Below are 18,814 nucleotides of genomic sequence, written 5' to 3'. Positions count from 1 at the left end.
CTCTCTGTCACACACACACACACACACACACACACACACAGAAAGAGATTCACTTACACAAGATACTAACCTACACAAGAAAGAAAATCACAATGGATTTCTCACCTGAAAGTGTGGGAGACACAGAAAAACATATTTACGTGCTTTACAAGAAAAAAGAGTAAGATTCAAGAATTCTTTACCAGCTTAGATATCATCCCTATGGAAAGACAAGTTAATAAATTTATATGATAACAAAATATATTACCTGTGTGTCTTTTCTGAGAAAACAAAGAGGCAAAGAGAAAATTAATTCAGGACAAATATCTCACAATAGCAAAAGACTGAGTATACATGAAAAAATGGTGAGCAAAAAACTACTTGTTTTTAAAAACTGAAAAAAAGTTGTTAAAATCAAAACTTCATAATAGTGCAATTTTTGAAATATAAAATAAGTGTTGCTAAGAATCATTTTTTAAAAGGCACAATTCCAGGAAGAGCAGTAATTGAGAATTAAAACTTTAAAAATTCCTGAAAGAACTAAAGAAGAAGAAATTTTGAAATAAAAGTTTATTTGAAGATGGGGAGAAGGAAAGAGGAAGTAGTGAAATAAAATGTGAAAGTTATTGCTGCGTTTTAGTTCTAACATGTCAAAATAGAGACCAAGAGCAGACTTTTGAAATTGGTATTGGGAATGGGAACAGAAAGGAGAAAGACCGTGGATGTTGGAAGGAGCAGGGCAGAATTGGGCCTTCATCTTGGCCTAAGAAAGTAAAGAATTCATCTGCTTTTCAGGCATACAGGAAACAGCTGTAAATATTGTCTATATATTAGACCATTAATAAAATCTCAATAAATTCAGGAAGGAAAATACCATGCAGAACACATTTGCTAACAGCAACAATAAAATAGGCCTTAAAAAGATTTGAATAGGTTTTACATTAAATATATACACTTCAAAATGTGGAAGTACTCCTTTAAATAACTCTTGGTTTAAAGAGAAAAATCAAAATCAAAGTTTCAAACTATAAAAAAATTAATGACAAAGAAAATTGCTTATCAAATAGTATATGAAACAATTCAATATTGTATCTGAAGAAAGAAATGAAGAATAATTATAGCTTAAAAGAATTTATTAAATTTAAGAAGGGTTGAAAGCAAAATAGTTAAAATTATAACTCTAGAATTAAAAATGTAGTAAGTCCAGAGAAATTCAACGGAATGAAGCAATAAACATAAACATAAATTAATTAAATGCAAAACAACTAAGTATATAGCAGTAAAACCAAAAGCATATTTTGGGGGGAGAAACAATAAAATGGCCGAGATTTGACAACTTAGAGAAAAAGAGAAAAGATACAAATGTAACTGCCTTCTCCAAGACATTAAGAAGGTGAGGTGAGCGCTGGTATCCTTGAAGCGTCTGTGGTAGTTACTGTTTGCAGGCCAGGATGGGAAAAGCTGCCATCTAACTGAGCTCCATGAATTCAGTGAGGGTGATCAGATGCCAGGGTACGCAGGAAGAAAGTGACAGCAGCTAATTGTCAGAGACAAAGCAGCTGTGGTTACTGTCATGCAAGCAGAACCAATGTAGTCATCAGAATGCTTACACCTGAAGAGATCTGTGGTGTCGGCTAATTGATCACAGTGCCCTCAGGACTGAAATAGATGGGCAGTGTACTAAAGGCTTACTTGATTTGTGGAAGTGGAAAAGCTCTAAATCTAATGAAAGAAGTCTGACTTGAATCACCACAGAGAATTGTGACCCCTCAACCAGTTCCCAGACCCAGAGCCCCTTGAAAGGAAAGGCTAGTATTCTCTTGAGGAGGGGCCCTGTAAAAAATGTATGGGATAAATCATACCTGTCCTGTAAAAAATGTATAGGATAAATCATACCTCTAGATTCCCATAGAAATGTAGTGTCATTTAGCCAGGAGATTGTACATGAGGGAAGGAACTTAATTATAATTTGAGGATTTCCGGAATCTTGATACAACACAGTTAGAATTCAGTTGGATAAATATTTTCAAGGTTTATGCTGTAATTATTTTGGAGTACATGGTGTCTCCTCATAGGTCATTGTATCTCATCCTCTAGCGGATGGTGGGTCTCAAGTCTGGTCACAGGTCTAAAAGCAAAGAGAGGGAGTGGGAGGCGGTCCTAAAGGACATCATCATTCTCCTGCAAAGTAACTACCCCAAATGAAGCCATTGCACAGGTTCTCAGGCAAGAGAAGACTAAACTACCTCAGTCGAGGAAGATATGTTACTCCACCCCACCCTAAGATCCCCCAAAGTTGCAATTCATTACAGGTCCAAATTTTATGATATCTAAATATCATCAGCTCAAAAGTCCCAAATCTCATCATCTAAATCAAGTACCAGTGAAATCTGAGAATAATCTGCTTTGGGGAAAAATTCCCCTCTATCTGTAGACCTCTGAACTTAAAAGTTAATATATTGTAAGAATTCTAAATGCCGTAGAACACTTTTTTAACTGGGTTAGGCAAGGAATTTTGAGAAAGTTTAAAAATGGTTTATAAAAATACAAACCATTTTTAAAATTGATTAATTGGATGTCATCCAATTAAAGACTTCTGCTTTTTGGAAGATCCTTATTTAAAAAATGAAATGGCAGCTCGGGAGAAAATGCTTGTAAAATGCTTATCTGCGTAAGAAATTGTATCCAACTATATAAAGAAATCTCATCACTCAATATTAAGAAACATATACATCTAATTTTAAAACAAGAAAGAGATTTGAACAGACACTTCATAAAAAAATGGTTTAAGGCTATCATAAGCACATAAAATTATGCTTAACATCATTTTCACTAGGGAAATCCAAATTAAACCATAATTAAATACCATTACACACCTACTAAAATAGCTAAAAGTAAAGCCTGAAAATACCAAGTGCTGAAAAGAATGTGGTGTTATAGGAACCCTCACACATTGCATGTGAGAATGCAAAATGTTTCTGCCACTTTGGAATGTTTCACAGTTTCTTTTAAAGTTAAACATAACCTTAACATATAACCCACCAATCCCACTTCCAGTAGTTTTCCAAGAGAATAAAAATTATATATCCACACAAAGACTTCATAATGATGTTTACAGCAGCATTATAATCATTTATAATGATTTGAAAAAAGATATAAACCCTAAGTTGGAAACACTCAAATATTATTTAACTGATAGATAAACAAATTGTCATACACCCATACAATAGAAGACTACTGAACAATAAAAAGAATAAACCATTGATAAATTCAACAATGTGAATAAATCAAAAAAGCAGTATGCTAAAAGAATGAGTCCACACACAAAGGCTACATACTGTGTGTATGGTTCCATTTATTTGATATTCTGGAAAAGCAAATCTACAGAGACCAGCAGTCAGATCAGGAGCTAGGGGTAGGAGAAGGGGACTGATTGTAAAGGAGCATGAAAGAATGTGCTGGGGTGATGAAAATATACTACATTTTAATTATGTGTTAAAAGTCACTGAAATACATACTTTGAAAGTATAAATTTTACTACATGTAAATTACATGTCAGTAAAACTGCCTTTGAAATATGTCTAGTCACAGAAAAACGCATATACGTTATGAGCCCATTTATGTGAAGAAAAATTTTAAACTTTAAAGTATCTATGTATTTATAGAAAAACCTAGCAAAATATACACCAAGTTATCTCTGGAAAAAGAAGCAAGATTGGGAGCTACCAAAGCTTGGATTCTCTAGAACCTGGGTCCCCAGCCCCTGGGCCACAGACCAGTACTGATCTGTGGCCTGTTAGGAATTGAGCAGCACAGGAGGTGAGGGGCAGGCCAGTGATCATTACCGCCTGAGCTCCACCTCCTGTCAGATCAGCTGCAGCATTAGATTCTCATAGGACCATGAACCCTATTGTGAACTGTGCATGTGAGGGATCTAGGTTGCACACTTCTTACGAGAATCGAATGCCTGATGATCTGAGTTGGAACAGCATCCCAAAACCATCCCCACCCCACCCATCTCTGATGGGTGTTTGCATATGATATAAAGATCTTAACACTTTGTGCCCACTCCCATGGAGGCAACATCTTTTTGTTGCCACCTGCTGTCAAGTTCTTTCTTGCTCTGGACCCCACTCAATGATGGCATCCTTCTGTGGTACCCAAATATGGACTGGAACAATAGCCCCAGGTGTGGAATATGCTGCCTCCTGATCCCAAAGAGGTCTCTAGGCATTAGATTTCCTTCTTGATGGTGGAAAGTGCAAGATGCAATGATTGTCTTTCCCTCTCAGGGAATATCTTGCTATACCCATGACTACTGAGCTCCTAAAATATTTTAAAATATGATAAACGTTTGAATCTTTGTAGCATTTATGTTTCACCATCAGACACGTAGGTGTCTTGTCAAGGCCTCCAGTACACTAACCACTTTTTGTTCGTCTAACCTTCTTAGCATAATATCTTTAATGTAGGATCAGTATGTTACTCCAGGGGGAATAGCCACAGGTTTCAGGTCTCTTCCGGCTGTATTATGACAGACTACAGTATTACAGAATGCAGCAGATTTTTAAAAGCCTTGGGTAAAGCTGTAAATATATATTGTTGCCCATTCCATGTGAATGTTAACTGATTCTAATCCTTTTTTCCCTGTTGAAATAGAAAAGAATGGGCTCACCCACTCAGTGGCCACATTCCATGCACCTAAGATCATGTTAATATGCTAGGAAATTAACATTTGGCACAGCAGCTGCAAATGGGGCTACTACCTGAGTTTGCAATCATCTACTGGAATCCTCTAGGACTTATCTGCTATCTTTGATGGCCAGACTTGTATATTAAATGTATCAGTATTAGTGGATGTGTGTTCATTTCCTATCTCCTGTAACTAAGTACCACACACCTGGTGACTTAAACAACAGAAATTTATTATTTTACAGTTTTGGAAGTTGGAGTCTGAAATGGGTCTCACTGGGTTAAAAATGTTAGCATTCGTTCTGGAGACTCTAGGGGAGAATCCATTTCCTTGCCTTTTCCAGCTTCTAGAGCAGGCGTCCTCAAACTTTTTACACAAGGAGCCAGTTAACTGTCCCTCAGACCATTGGAGGGCCGCCACATACTGTGCTCCTCTCACTGACCACCAATGAAAGAGGTGCCCCTTCCTGAAGGGCAGCAGGGGGGCCAGATAAATGGCCTCAGGGGGCCACATGCGGCCCGCGGGCCATAGTTTGGGGACGCCTGTTCTAGAGGCTGCCGACAGTCGCATGGCTCATGGTCTCCTCCCATCTTCAAAGCCGTGGAAGTAACTAGCAATGGTCAAGTCTACCTCATGTTGCACCAGTCTGCTACACTCTCTTCTGTTTCTTCTACATTTAAAAACTCCTTGTGATACGTTGGGCTTACATGAGCGATCCAAGATAATCTCCTTATTTTTGAGTTGGCTGATAGCCACGTGCTATTATCTGAACGTGTCCCTCAGAATTTGTTGAACCTTTAGGAGGTAATCAAGTCATGAGGATGTGGTCCCCATGAGTAAGATTAGCAGCCTCACATTGAAGGGAGCACCCTAGATGCTCTTCCATCTCTCTGTCATGTGAAGACATAGTGTTTGTCACTTTTTGTCCCCTTCTGCCATGTGAGGATATAGCAAGAACATGCCATCTTGGAAGCAGACAGCAGCCCTCACCAGACTCCAAACCTGCTGGTGCCTTCATCTTGGATTTTCCAGCTTCTAAAACTGTGAGAAATAAATTTTTATTATTTATAAATTACCCTGTTTGTGGCATTTTGTTATGCCAGCACAAACAGACTGAGACACAGCTTTAATTCCATCTGCAAACTTAATTCTCCCTTGCTCTCTGATATAACATTAAGGTTCCAGCGATTAGGACTATTCTAATACTAGGTGTTCACTAGGACTATTATTTTACCTACCACAACTCCTCTCTCCCAAGAATATAGTTACTTGAGTAAATGGCTACATCCCTTTGGAGGACTAGTAGACTTTTTACTAGGATAATTGTCATGGTGTTGCAGGGGCCTTCTTCCTGTGAACCCAGCCTCCTCTTCAGTCAGTGTGCTCCAGGCTTAATGACTGGTTAGGTCTGTCTGGATTTGGACAAAGTATTATGGCTTTTTATTGTGGCAATTCCTCTCAGCCTTCTGGTCATTCATTCTCGATTTTTTATGATGGTACAAACTAAGTACCCAGTTGGCTCTCATCTATTTTGCCCCTAGGGCCCCTGTTCAATTAACCATCTACCTAACCCTCTTCAGGTCAGGTCCCCTTAGCTGTCATTCCAACCCTGTGGCTCATTACAATAATTGCATCCACCTGGCTTCTAGCAGTTAAGTGCTGCCACCTGGCCTCTATTGTTTTGGGTTCTTGTCAGCCTAGTTCTGTAATAGTCTCTCTGCCCGTCAGGCCTGGTTTACACGAGAGAGGCACCACTGAAAGATTTTAGTGTTGTTGGTGACCTCACACCAGCATGTGCTCCACAGCCTTGGTTGTGGGGGTTGTCTTCTGGGTGAGCCTGAGGAACATGATCCCGTAGAGGGTATTCTGTCCTCATATCGTATATATCCACTTTCTCACACCCATTTCCCTGGGTAATTGCATTCCCTCCTCCACTGTCTCCCACAGCAATTCTGGCATTTCAAGTTCACATCATTTGTGGGTGGACCATCACTTTTTTTATGCTTCCAGAAGCCATCCTGGTAGCAAGTCCATATCATCCCTGAGGGACATTGCCCTATTAAATCCTGTGTCTTAGGTGCGTACTCTCAGTAAACTCCCCACTATTCAATCTTATGTTTCTACCCCGTGATCCAGCACCCTTAGATCTAATTCCATGAGTAGCAACTCCTGCGAGTTTATGCTGGTCAGATTTATAGCTCCTTTGGGATATTGTCTCTCTCCTCCCATATCAGGCCCAACTGTGGATGACTTAATTCAAGATATAAACCTAATGACCAGGAAGGGATAGGAAAGCAAATCCCAAGGGAATATGTTGTCTGGCCTCAGAGTGGGCTCTAAATTGTCTTTAGGCAAGGGAGAAGTATTAACTTTAAAAGTGGTGGGGTAAGCTACTTCTGCAAAATCAGAGGATTCAGGGGTTCAAAATCTGGGGTGATACCTTTTCAGAAATCCCCATCCCAAGGCCATGACCTTGGCATAACAGATCTACCTTGATTGGCAACTGCCAATCAATCAATCAATGCATCTCAGGAGCTGAGCTCCTTATCTATCCCTGGACCAGGTCCACAGCCTTCTCTACACAACCACTGCAGGAGATGGGGCCTCTTTGTAAGCTAAGAGGGAGGACCCTCTGGCTCTCATACTTGATTTCCAATTACCTGTAAATTGCCTGCAGCTTTTCCTTATCTTTTTCTATGACATCTGTTCTAGAACTTTAACATGAGAATCACGTGACAGTACTTAACTGAAATGTAGCTTGCTGGGCCCCATCTTCATAGTTTCATATTCTTTGGGTCTATAGCTGGGCTCCAGAATTTGCATTTTTCACAACTTCCCAGTATCTGCTGTTCTTTGGAAAGCATTAATCTAGGCTGTCAATGGCTTTTAGCAGTAGCCATCCAATACAACTGTCCTTAGAGTAGTTACCATTTATCTTGTATTTCTCAAATGCCTGATAATTAACACTATCTAGTATATTCCATTCTTCTGTGTATACCATTCCAATTCACCATCAATGAGAGTTTTAACAACTGTAACTTGCACCAAGGACTTCACCTACAGCCAATGATAGGGTCTTTATCAGTTGGCCAGTGAGCTATCCATCTTCAAAGCCCCATCATATTGCCTGATTTCTCATACCACAGCTGGCACCAACCCTCCTAAATTGGGTTCTCTTTTTTTTTCTTTTTTTTTTTTTTCACCCAGGCTGGAGTGCAGTAGTGTGATCTCAGCTCACTGCAACCTCCACCTCTCAAGTTCAAGTAACTCTCCTGCCTCAGCCTCCTGAGTAGGTGGAATTACAGGTGTGCACCACCATGCCCAGCTAATTTTTTTTTTTTTTTGTATTTTTAGTAGAGAGGAGGGGTTTTGCCACGTTGGCCACTGGTCTCAAACTCCTGACCTCAGCTGATCTGCTCACCTTGGCCTCCCAAAGTGCTGGGATTACAGGCAAGAGATGTCAAGCCTGAGCTTGGTAGACACGGTATATTTTAAGAATCATTTCAGGAGGAGAAAATAGGACTGGGCAGAGAAGTTAAGCCATGATGGGGACCCTACAAAGCCTTGGTCAATGCAATGGGAACTTCTGCAACATACTGATGTCCACAGGAGACCTACACTGTGTAGACATGGTTGGACCCTTATACCCCCACCTCAAGTTACTAAATGTGAGTCATTCTGGGAAGGCTTTCCCTTGGGTGAGGCTGCTGTGTGACACTGAGACAAACGCTGAAACTGAAGGTTGCTTGCTGACTACTTGGGCAATATTCCTTAAAAAGGGATCTGGGTGGCACATCTCTGCCTGACCACTGGGAGATTAAAGGAAACATGGAGGGGCTATAAGCTCTTATTCTATATACTACCGTATTTAAATTTTTATGGTAAATATGTATTCATGTATAATTTCAATTATTTAAAATAGTTTTTAGAATCATAAAAAATAAATATAAAGACATTTTCTTTGAGCCATTGGATAACAGAGTCTTTAGATTTAATACAAAGCAGGAATAATGGAAAAGAACACACGAATATTCAGGTAAGATTTCCCAGCTTCAGAAATAAGTCTACTATTTTTTTAAAAAAAGCCCTAAATGATCAAGATTCAGATAGAGTTATACTTTTTATCTTTATTGTGAGATGCAAAAGACAATGGAATAAATTCTACAAAATTATAAAAGAAACAGATTTCAAACCTAAAATTTCATAAAAGACAAATCATCATTACAACATGAAAACACATGAGAACTTTTTACTCAGCTAAGTATTCAGAAACTTTATTGCTTAATTCAATCTTTCTGACAAACTGTAAGATAATCCTACAAATAAAATCTAAAATATAGAAGATATAAAATATAAAAATAATATTGAGCAAAAAACCCAGTAATACTGATACATACAAATATATATAGTGCATATATGTAATAGTTAATATGAGTAAATATGAGTAAAGCTTAATAAGGAATTGTTTAAATATCATTGTAATAAAATAAGCCTAATAGAAAAACCTCAAAAATGTAATTTAAATTCAAAAGGATTTCAACAAAACATGGGATTTTAGGGGACTAAAAATACATCAAAGGTTATATCTTATTATAGAGTAGGTTATGGGCACTTAGATCTCAGAGAAGGTTCTGGTCAGTGATGACCTCATTCTTTACCCAATCTCTATGACCAGACAAGTGAGCTGCCCTGACCAGCCAGTTTGACTCACCTGCCCATCTCTGTGATGTTTGCGGTGTTGGACTGACAGCACCACAAGGAATGAAGGAAGAATTTTCCTTAAGAATCCAAAGAAGGGGCACCAATCTAGAAGTACCACAGACCAGCACAAATGACACTTACCAAGTCACTAAAGGCAGAATAAATAAACAAAAGAAACCAAATCTACAAATACTAGAAAAGATGATGGGGGGAAAAAAATGAACATAATAAATGAAAAGCATGTTTAAAGTGGCAAGAAGAAAATTAAAATATTAGTAATCACAATAAATATGAATGGATAAGGGTTCCTTTTATGGAATGGGACTTATCTATATCCTATTTATAAGAGGTTGCATCTGTTCAAAATGACACCAAAAGGTTCAAAATAAAGAAATAGATATAACAGAATACTGCCAAGAAAAAAATAAAAGTGGCGATAATAAAGATACAACATAGAATTCAAGTGGATAAAGTGTTAACTAAACAAAAGAAATATTTTATGTGATAAAAAGTTACAATCCATCAAAAAGATTTATGCTCTCAATCTGTGGACCAAACAACATAACATCAAAATGTATAAAGCAAAAAGTGTGAATATTAAGTGTCAGCTTGTTTGATGAAAAAGAAAGTGTGAGGAATAAAAAGAGCAATTGACACAAACTACATCCTACTGAGTGATTTCAACATACCTCTCCTAGATATGACTAGATCAAGTAGAAGAAAACTGTGAAATATATATATTACCCGTAATAAAGGTATGAGGACCTAAAATGTGTGTGAATCCAGAATCTTTGATGTGAAATTCACAAAATTTCACATAGTTTTTAAAAATTAAGGAACTCAACTGAAAAATAATTTCAGTTTCATAAATTTATAGTTACTATTTTCTATTTATAATTATACAGAAATTCAAGTAGAAAAAGTAGTGGCATGATTAAGAGTCAGCCTTGAACTCCCAGGCTCAAGCGATTCTCCCACGTCAGCCTCCCAAGTAGCTGGGACTACAGGCGCATAACACTATGCCTATCTAACTCTTTTTTTTTTTTTTTTGAGATGGAGTTTCACTCTGTTGCCCAGGCTGGAGTGGAGTGCAATGGTGCACTCTCAGCTCACTGCAACCTCTACCTCCTAGCATCAAGCGATTCTCCTGCCTCAGCCTCCCATGTAGCTGGGATTGCAGGCACGCAGCACCATGCCCGGCTAATTTTTATATTTTTAGAAGAGACAGTTTTACCATGTTGGTCAGGCTGGTCTTGAACTCCTGACCTCGGCCTCCCAAAGTGCTGGGATTACAGGTGTGAGCCACCACGCCCGGCCCTAACTTTGTATTTTTTGTAGAGACAGGGTTTTGCCATGTTGCCCAGGCTGGTCTTAAACTCCTGGGCTCAAGTGGTCTGCCCCCTCAGCCTCCCAAAGTGTTGGGATTACAGGCATGAGCCACCGCACCTGCCCCATGTATGATTTATTAGGTTGGTGCAAAAGTAAATTACATTTTTAACCTAACATATACAACACAATATGTGCTGTGGAGAAGAAATTATACATTTCAATGTATCATGTAGAAACAATACCATTTATAGGAATCACAACATAGATATAAAATTCTCTTACAGAGAAATAACTAGAAGTTGTTTTAAAACCATATAACATGTAAGTACTATTAATATCCTGAGTAGTATGAATTCACTGACAAATGAGAATGAATTGAAAAATGCCTTAATACTTTTTGTGGCAGTCTGATGAGGGTCACCTTTACATAAACCTCAACAGTTTATTCTGTCTGTGTGGTAGTGCACTTCCAATCTAAACTTCTGCCACATTGCACTCCCTCTCCGAGACTGTTAAAGTCATCCTGCAGCTCAGCAGCAAAACATGGAACGATTCAGAAGCAATAGTGTATCTTCAGACAGTCACCATAGAAATAGGGAGAGTTTGACACAGTAAGGGACAAGTGATTTACCTCAGCTAGGCTAGTCAGCAAACCAGTGAAAAGGAGTTCCGTGAGGAGTAATAACAGTGCACAGGGGCCAGGAGTGGTGGCTTAGGCCTGTAATCCCAGAACTTTGGGAGGTAGAGCAGGTGGATCCCTTGAGGTCAGGAGTTCGAGATCAGCCTGGCCAACATGGCAAAACCCCATCTCTACTGAAAATACAAAACTTAGCCAGGCATGTTGGTGCACACCTGCAGTTCCCAGCTGCTTGGGAGGCCAAGGCACAAGAATCACTTTAATCCAGGAGGCCGAGGCTGCAGTGAGCCAAGATCATGCCACTACACTCCAGCCTGGGAGACAGAGTAAGACCCCATCTCAAAAACCAAAAACAAAAAAAGAGCTCACAGAAGCCCAGGATGGCAGGGAGGAAGGAACTGGACAATATCTCAAATAGTAAAGTGTTTCATACAAGAATCACGCCTGATCATTCAAGTAATGACTGATACCTGCATGCAGAAATGTGCTTTGAATTAATTCTTAAGAGACTCTTACAGGAATTAAGGGTTAATTAATTGAGACTGTCAAATAGAACTTAGAAACCTTGATAAGAATAAGAAACATATACACAACAATATAGCACAAAGTGCAGGAGGCAACAACATTCACAGTTGTATACCTTTTTCCTTTTTTACCCAGAACCTTAAAGTTTGTCCACCAACTCTTATAACTCTACCAAAACATGATTAAGAGATTTGATCTGCCATTCTTGGTATGGAGAAGGGAAGAAAAATGTGGGAAATCACACAAAAATCAGCAGTGACAATCATCTGGTTATTTGAGCTTTGTTATCTGACATTTGCCTTTTTAAAGCAAGCAGAACTCAAACCCAAAAGTCAAAAGTTGAGTCCTGTACATTGGACGAAGGATAAATTATTGAGAGAATGAAATAAAATGTTGGAGAATCAAGCTCCCTATCTAATCCCCAATTTTTCCAGTGTTTTTAAACCAGAAATGCTCATGGTTTCTCTGGATATTATTTCCTTCCCACAGACACTGAAGTGACATATTTGTAACAGAACAACAACAAGGAAGGCCCCATTTGACATTACAAAGACATAAGAAAAAAGCAATAAGCAAAGGTAAAAATAATTTTACATATCTGTACCATGCATCACTCAGCTTTTCAGAATTTTCAGATAAACTTATCAGATGAAAATTTAAAAAGAGCATCTCCATGTAGACCCTTGCTTTCAATCAAAGAAAGATAACTTTTTAGAATTGGAATGAACTATAGTATGCATATAACTTAAGCCTCTAAAATTTCTTTGTTCACATAACACTCTATAGAAGTGTAATATATTGATGGCACATGTGCAGCACTGTGCACACTCAGATGAAAATAAAGAATAAAAATTTTAAAATCTCAGAATAATTACTGCTAAATGTGGTCAAAAAGAAACAACATAGAACCTAAAAATATGAAATTAAGTAATTTTATTTTCTAAAGGCTAAATTGAGCAATATAACAGAAATATGTGTTGAAATTATCAAAGCAGGTATATATAACTCAGACAAGCAATCACTAATAAATGTCAAATATCAACATAATGAATATTTGACAAATTCTACATCTGCATAACTGTGCAAGGTCAACATTATGTGCCCAGGCTTCCAGTGAGCCTTACTGTGTTATCTTTCAAGTCTTATCATTTCTAAACAACAGATTATCTTATGATAATAGGAATAATTTTTAAGTGTTGTTAGTTGTCTTCTTCCATATGTAAATCAAAAATAAAATTCTAGGTCCCCCTGACCATTTGAATGGACCCCTCTTCTCATCCAAGGGCATTCCAAAGTTAACCTGAAAAACTACTTTAGGCCATAATGAGGGGATGAGGGGATGAGTCAGACCTCCCACATTATATCCTCCTACCTTTTGAAATTCAGGAAAAGTTGGCTGGCATTAAATCAACACAGACTCTAAGGCTGACAGAACCACTCTTTAAGTCTGATAAGAAACATTTACAATCTATTCTCTCTGAAGTCTGCTACCTGGAGGCTTCATCTGCATGATAACATCTTGGTCTCCACCACCCCTTATCTTAATCCAGACACTCCCTTCTATTGATTCTAAGTCTTTAGACAACAACTTAACTCTTTCAGCCAATTGCCAATCAGGAAATCTTTTAATCTAGCTAGGACCTGGAAGCCTCCCCACTTCCAGTTGTCTTGCCTTCCTGGACTGAACCCATGTATATCTTACGCATATTGAGTGATGTCTCCCTAAAATGTATAAAGCCAAGTTGAAGGCCAACCACCTTCGGCACATGTACTCAGGATCTCCTGAGGGCTGTGTCATGGGTCAGGGTCACTCATATTTGGCTCAGAATAAATCTCTTCAAATATTTTACAGAATTTGAATATTTATGTTGTCATGTTTTCTTAATTACATACTAGAGAAAACAAATTTGCTAGTACTATTTTTCTTTCTTTCTTTCTTTCTTTTGTTTTTTAGACAAGAATCTCACTCTGTCACCCAGGCTGGAGTGCAGTGGTACCATCTTGGCTCACTGCAACCTCCGCCTCCCAGGTTCAAGCGATTGTTGTGCTCAGCCTCCCAAGTAGCTGAGACTACAGGGACATGTCAACATGCTGAATTAATTTTTGTATTTTTAGTAAAAACAGAGTTTCACCATGTTGGCCAGGCTAGTCTTGAACACCTGACCTTGTGTGATCCACTCACCTCAACCTCACAAAGTACTAAGACTATAGGCATGAGCCATTGTGCCCAGCTGAGTACTGATATTTTTCATAAACTACTTCTCTAGATCTTGAAGACAACAATTTACAAAATGCTTATTTCATTTTTCATAACTTCTTTTCACCAAAGAGGAAACAAATCAGAAAGTTCAGTGAGTCATCTCAGATTTAGCTGTTTTGTCAGTAGCAATATGAAGAATGGGAATCAGAAAAAAAAAAAATTAAAAAAACTTCAGTACTCTTTTCCTATCCATGCTGAGAAAGCCTACAAATGTGGAAGCTCTTTTAAATGAATATGCCTTTAGTTTTGGTGTGCTTCATCGTAGAGAGCAACTTTTTAGGAAAAGCTTTGTTTCCCCAGTGTGGGCTTCCTGTTTCAGTCAAGATGACATGCTGTTTTCTCTGGAAAAGGTTATATAACTGGACAAATAAAATAAATGATGCATTTCTCTTTATAATATACTTAACGCATTCGCTTTTGTAAATTAGGTATTAAGGCCATGTAGCACATATGCATATGGTTATGAAGCAGAAGCAGCTGCGAGAAACCTTTCAGATGACGAACTAGAAAGGAAGAGGTGGTTTATTTCGGCTGGGAGCAAGGCAACATGTTTGTCTAACAGCCAAGCTCGTGTAACAAAGAGAAGCTCTGCCTTTATACAGGCTTACAACTCTAGATATTACAAGTAAAAGGATCTTGAGTTTACAGTCTCAGAAATTACATGTGAAAGGGTCTTGGGTTTACAGTTTTAGAAATTACATTTGAAAGGGTCTTGGTCAATGGAGAAAGAGTGGGGTAGGAGTTTGATCTTGCTTAAGTAAAAACAATGCCTTTCAGAGAAATTCCCCACACTATGCTTGCTATCTATAGGAAGGTGATTTAGGAGGCACCAGTTGGACAGCCTTTTCTCCTATTGAAATGCAGTGTGGAAGCCAAAGAGGAGGTGATCCTTGATGCTTGGATCTCCTTCCTCAGTTATAAGATGATATTTTATTCAAAATATATTGTGCTAACACAGTGGGAGATGCTATTCACAAAACACACACCTGAAAAAAGGCCCATAACTAGAGTATTTTTCATACTTTAAGTTCTAGGGTACTTATGCAGAATGTGTAGGTTTGTTACATATTTATACACATGCCATGGTGGTCTCCTGCATTCATCACCCCATCATCTGCATTAGGTATTTCTCCTAATGCTATCCCTCTCCTATCCTCCCATCCCCTGCTACCCCTCCCCTAGCCCACCAACCCTCTGACAGGCCCCAGTTTGTGACGTTCCCCTCCCTGTGTCCACGTGTTCTCATTGTTCAACCCCCATTTATGAGTGAGAACATGCGGTGTTTGGTTTTCTGTTCTTGTGTTAGTTTTCTGAGAATGATGGTTTCCAGTTTTTCCAGGTCCCTGCAAAGGACTGCATGTTCTGACTCATAGGCAGGCGTTGAACAATGAAACATGTGGACACAGGGAGGGGAGCATCACACACTGGGGTCTGTTGGGGAGCACCAGGGAAGGGACAACAGCAGGTTGGGAGTTGGGGAGGGATAAAATGGGGAGAAATGCCAGATGGGGATGGAGGCAGCAAACCACATTGCCATGTATGTATCTATGCAACAATCCTGCATGTTCTTCACATGTACCCCAGAACCTAAAGTGCAGTTTAAAAAAAGAATATTCAAATAGCCAATAAACATACAAAAAGGAGTTGAACTTTATTGTCCAGTAGAATTCACCAGCCTGAAGTTTTTTCCTTGGAGAGGCTTTTAATTATGGATTCAACTTTTGTAACAGATATTAAGACATTTAGATTTTCTGTTTCTTCTTGTGTCCAGTATTGGTGATCTGTATCTTCAAAATATTGTCCAGCCATCTAAATTTTACAGCATAAATTTTGATATGATATCAAAATACTTTTCATTTCTATCATGATTTCTTCTTTAATCCATGGATTGTTTAGAAACGTGTTACTTAATTTACCAAGATTTGGTGATATTTTAGATATCTTTTGCTATTAATTTCTAACATAGTTCTATTCTGACCAGCAAACAGACTATATGTGATTTCTATCCTTCGCAATTTATTAAAATTATTTTTTCACCAACATATTGTCTATATTGGTGATTTTTCATATAATCTTGAAAAGTAAGTATATTTCACAGTTTTTAGTCGTAAGTTCATATAATGTGATTGTAGGAATCCATTTGTTTCCCTTCTCTCAGAGACCATGTTAGTGTACTGCCTGTTGTCCAAGGTTTAACAACAGCTATGTCATGTTTTCTGTTGAATTTGTAAGCTATTTACAGCAGAAGAAAAAGTCTGGTAACAACTACCCCCCTAAGTCCAAAAGTTAAAGTCAGTATTATTTTTTATAAAGGAAAACTTCCAGTGTTAAAAATTAATATAAATAAAATTTTCTGTAAGAATTCAAAGAAGTTTTGCCAATAGTTGTTTGGGTTTTAAATATTTAATTTTTGTTCTGTTGCTTGCTTTTATTGATAGGTTACTTATCTAGATTTTTATAATAATTTAGAACACACTCTTGCCTTTTTTTCATCTAAAATACCTCCATTTATTTCGTGTCCATTCATCTTAAAATCCTCTAGGTAGAATTAAACTGTTTTTTAACACTAAAGAACTGATTTACAGAGATAGGTTCATGATTATCTCTTGGTAAATTGTCCACTGGGGAATGTTGGCTTTTATTCATCTTACAACAACAAAGATTTACAAGAGGCCTTTTACAATATGTGTAAGAATCCTCTAATTTTGCTCATAAGAAAATTACCTTCTATGAAAGTTCAATAACTTATCTCAAATTATCTAGCTAGCAGTTGGCAAGATTAAAACCAGAACCCAAATTTTTCCACCTAAATTCAGTTTTTGTTTCCTGTTTGTTTGCTTTACTTCATCACACTGTCTTTCTTTTCAGAAACAAACTGTGTAATAGCCTTTCCCATTCACTTTATTTGCCTTCTCTAATTTTTTTAGAATGACAGAAACAAAATTACTTTCTCCAATTTTATTATTTCCAAATTTTCACATCTTTTTATTGTTTCTAAAGTCCTTTTTGCTTTTAACAAGTCAAAGAAGGACGGCTTATGCCAGCTTAATCATTATACTCCTCCGCTGGAAACAATAACAGCAGGCGAGAAATTAGGCATTCAGCTAATTCATTAGACAAAGAGAGCTGCACTGGACATTCAAATGGCAAAGTGGTAGGCACAAAAGAAATTGGGGAGAGAAGATTGTACATAAATAACACATAGGGCACACTCTGGAACTCTACTCTTCATCTGTGAGACGAGAAATCTTCACTGTTCTACGGTAGCATGTAAATGGTATGTGACTCTGAGACAAAAATACTTGTAGAATATTATAAATTGAGCAACCTGTGTAGCACTTGTTGAAGACAGAACTTAACCTAGATATATTATCAATATTTTTATCATACTACAGAACAACATATCAAGAAAATGAGAGAGTCTGTAGAGCTGACTGCCATATCACAGCAAGTTATATCTAACAGCATCTTCATGGAAAATTCCCTCTGAATCAGGTCCTTGATGTAGTCTCAATACATCCTACTACGCAGTCTACAAGTCCACTCAGTTTCTTTTACTTGGTGCTAACCCCCAGTGTGTCAGCATCTGTGTGGATTTTTTTTCTTATCTCTCTGTGCACATTGCCTAAGCTATTTTCAAGTCACATATAAGAAGAAAACAAATTCTGTAAGAACTCAAACTGCACTAATTTCTGTATGATACTGATTATTTTTTAAAAATCAATAACTAGCAAGGAATGATTAAAGGCCTCTCAACATACAAATTCTTTATCATGTCTGATTGCAGTCTTGTTTTTAACAAGACTTAAAAATCATGCTCACTAGTTTACAGGATCATGTGTAAAAGAATAAATATTTCATTAAGCCTCCCAGAATTACTTATTGACTCTATTTCCCTCTTCTCCTTATAAGGCGGCATTGCTAATAAAATAAATCAAATGTTACATATCCATTTATATGGCCCAGATTTACTTTGCTCACCCTGAAGGCAAAGGTACAGCCCCTTGTTTTATGAGGTTACCATCTAACTAGACCTTACTGAGTCCAGGTGGAAGGGAATAAGAACAATTTCAGAATAGCAGATAACATCAAGTAACATTACTGAACACCTCCTGCAAGCTAGGCAGTGTGCTAAATACTTCTACTTTATCTTATTTAATCCTCACAACAAGCCTATGAGTTAGATACTATCACCCCTATTTCTTTAATGAGAAAATCAAGGCTTGGAGAGGGTAAATAACCACCTAATATGGCAGAGCTGATAAGTGGTAGAGGCCTGAATTCAACCCTAGAGATCTCTGCTTTCAACCATTCTGTTTCTTACTCCTATGCTTTTAGCAAAACTTTACTGCACTCTGCTTTGTGTGATGACAGACTTGTGTTAGGTCCTCTAGTTGATGGGAAGTCTCTAGACAGCTTTGAAGAACCAGAATGGGTTTTTAGCCAGATAAGCCAGGAAACAGACAAAACAGCCCAGTGAATAACAAACAAGGTTATTCTCATGTTCAATTTCGTGCATGTTGGTGGCTACTCACACATTTCTCTCATACCAAAGAAGATGTATTTGAATGCAAACAGTAGAGAGTGATGGTATTTAAAAGAAATCGTTGCATGTTCTCCGGTCAACAAAAAAAAGGCAAACTATTTCAAAATGTCAAATTTTATCTGTGTTAATTGCAAATTACTTAGG

The sequence above is a fragment of the Saimiri boliviensis genome, chromosome 3 (genome assembly GCF_048565385.1).
Source record: "Saimiri boliviensis isolate mSaiBol1 chromosome 3, mSaiBol1.pri, whole genome shotgun sequence".
Taxonomy (NCBI): Eukaryota; Metazoa; Chordata; class Mammalia; order Primates; family Cebidae; genus Saimiri; species Saimiri boliviensis.
This window is presented reverse-complemented; position numbering follows the sequence as displayed.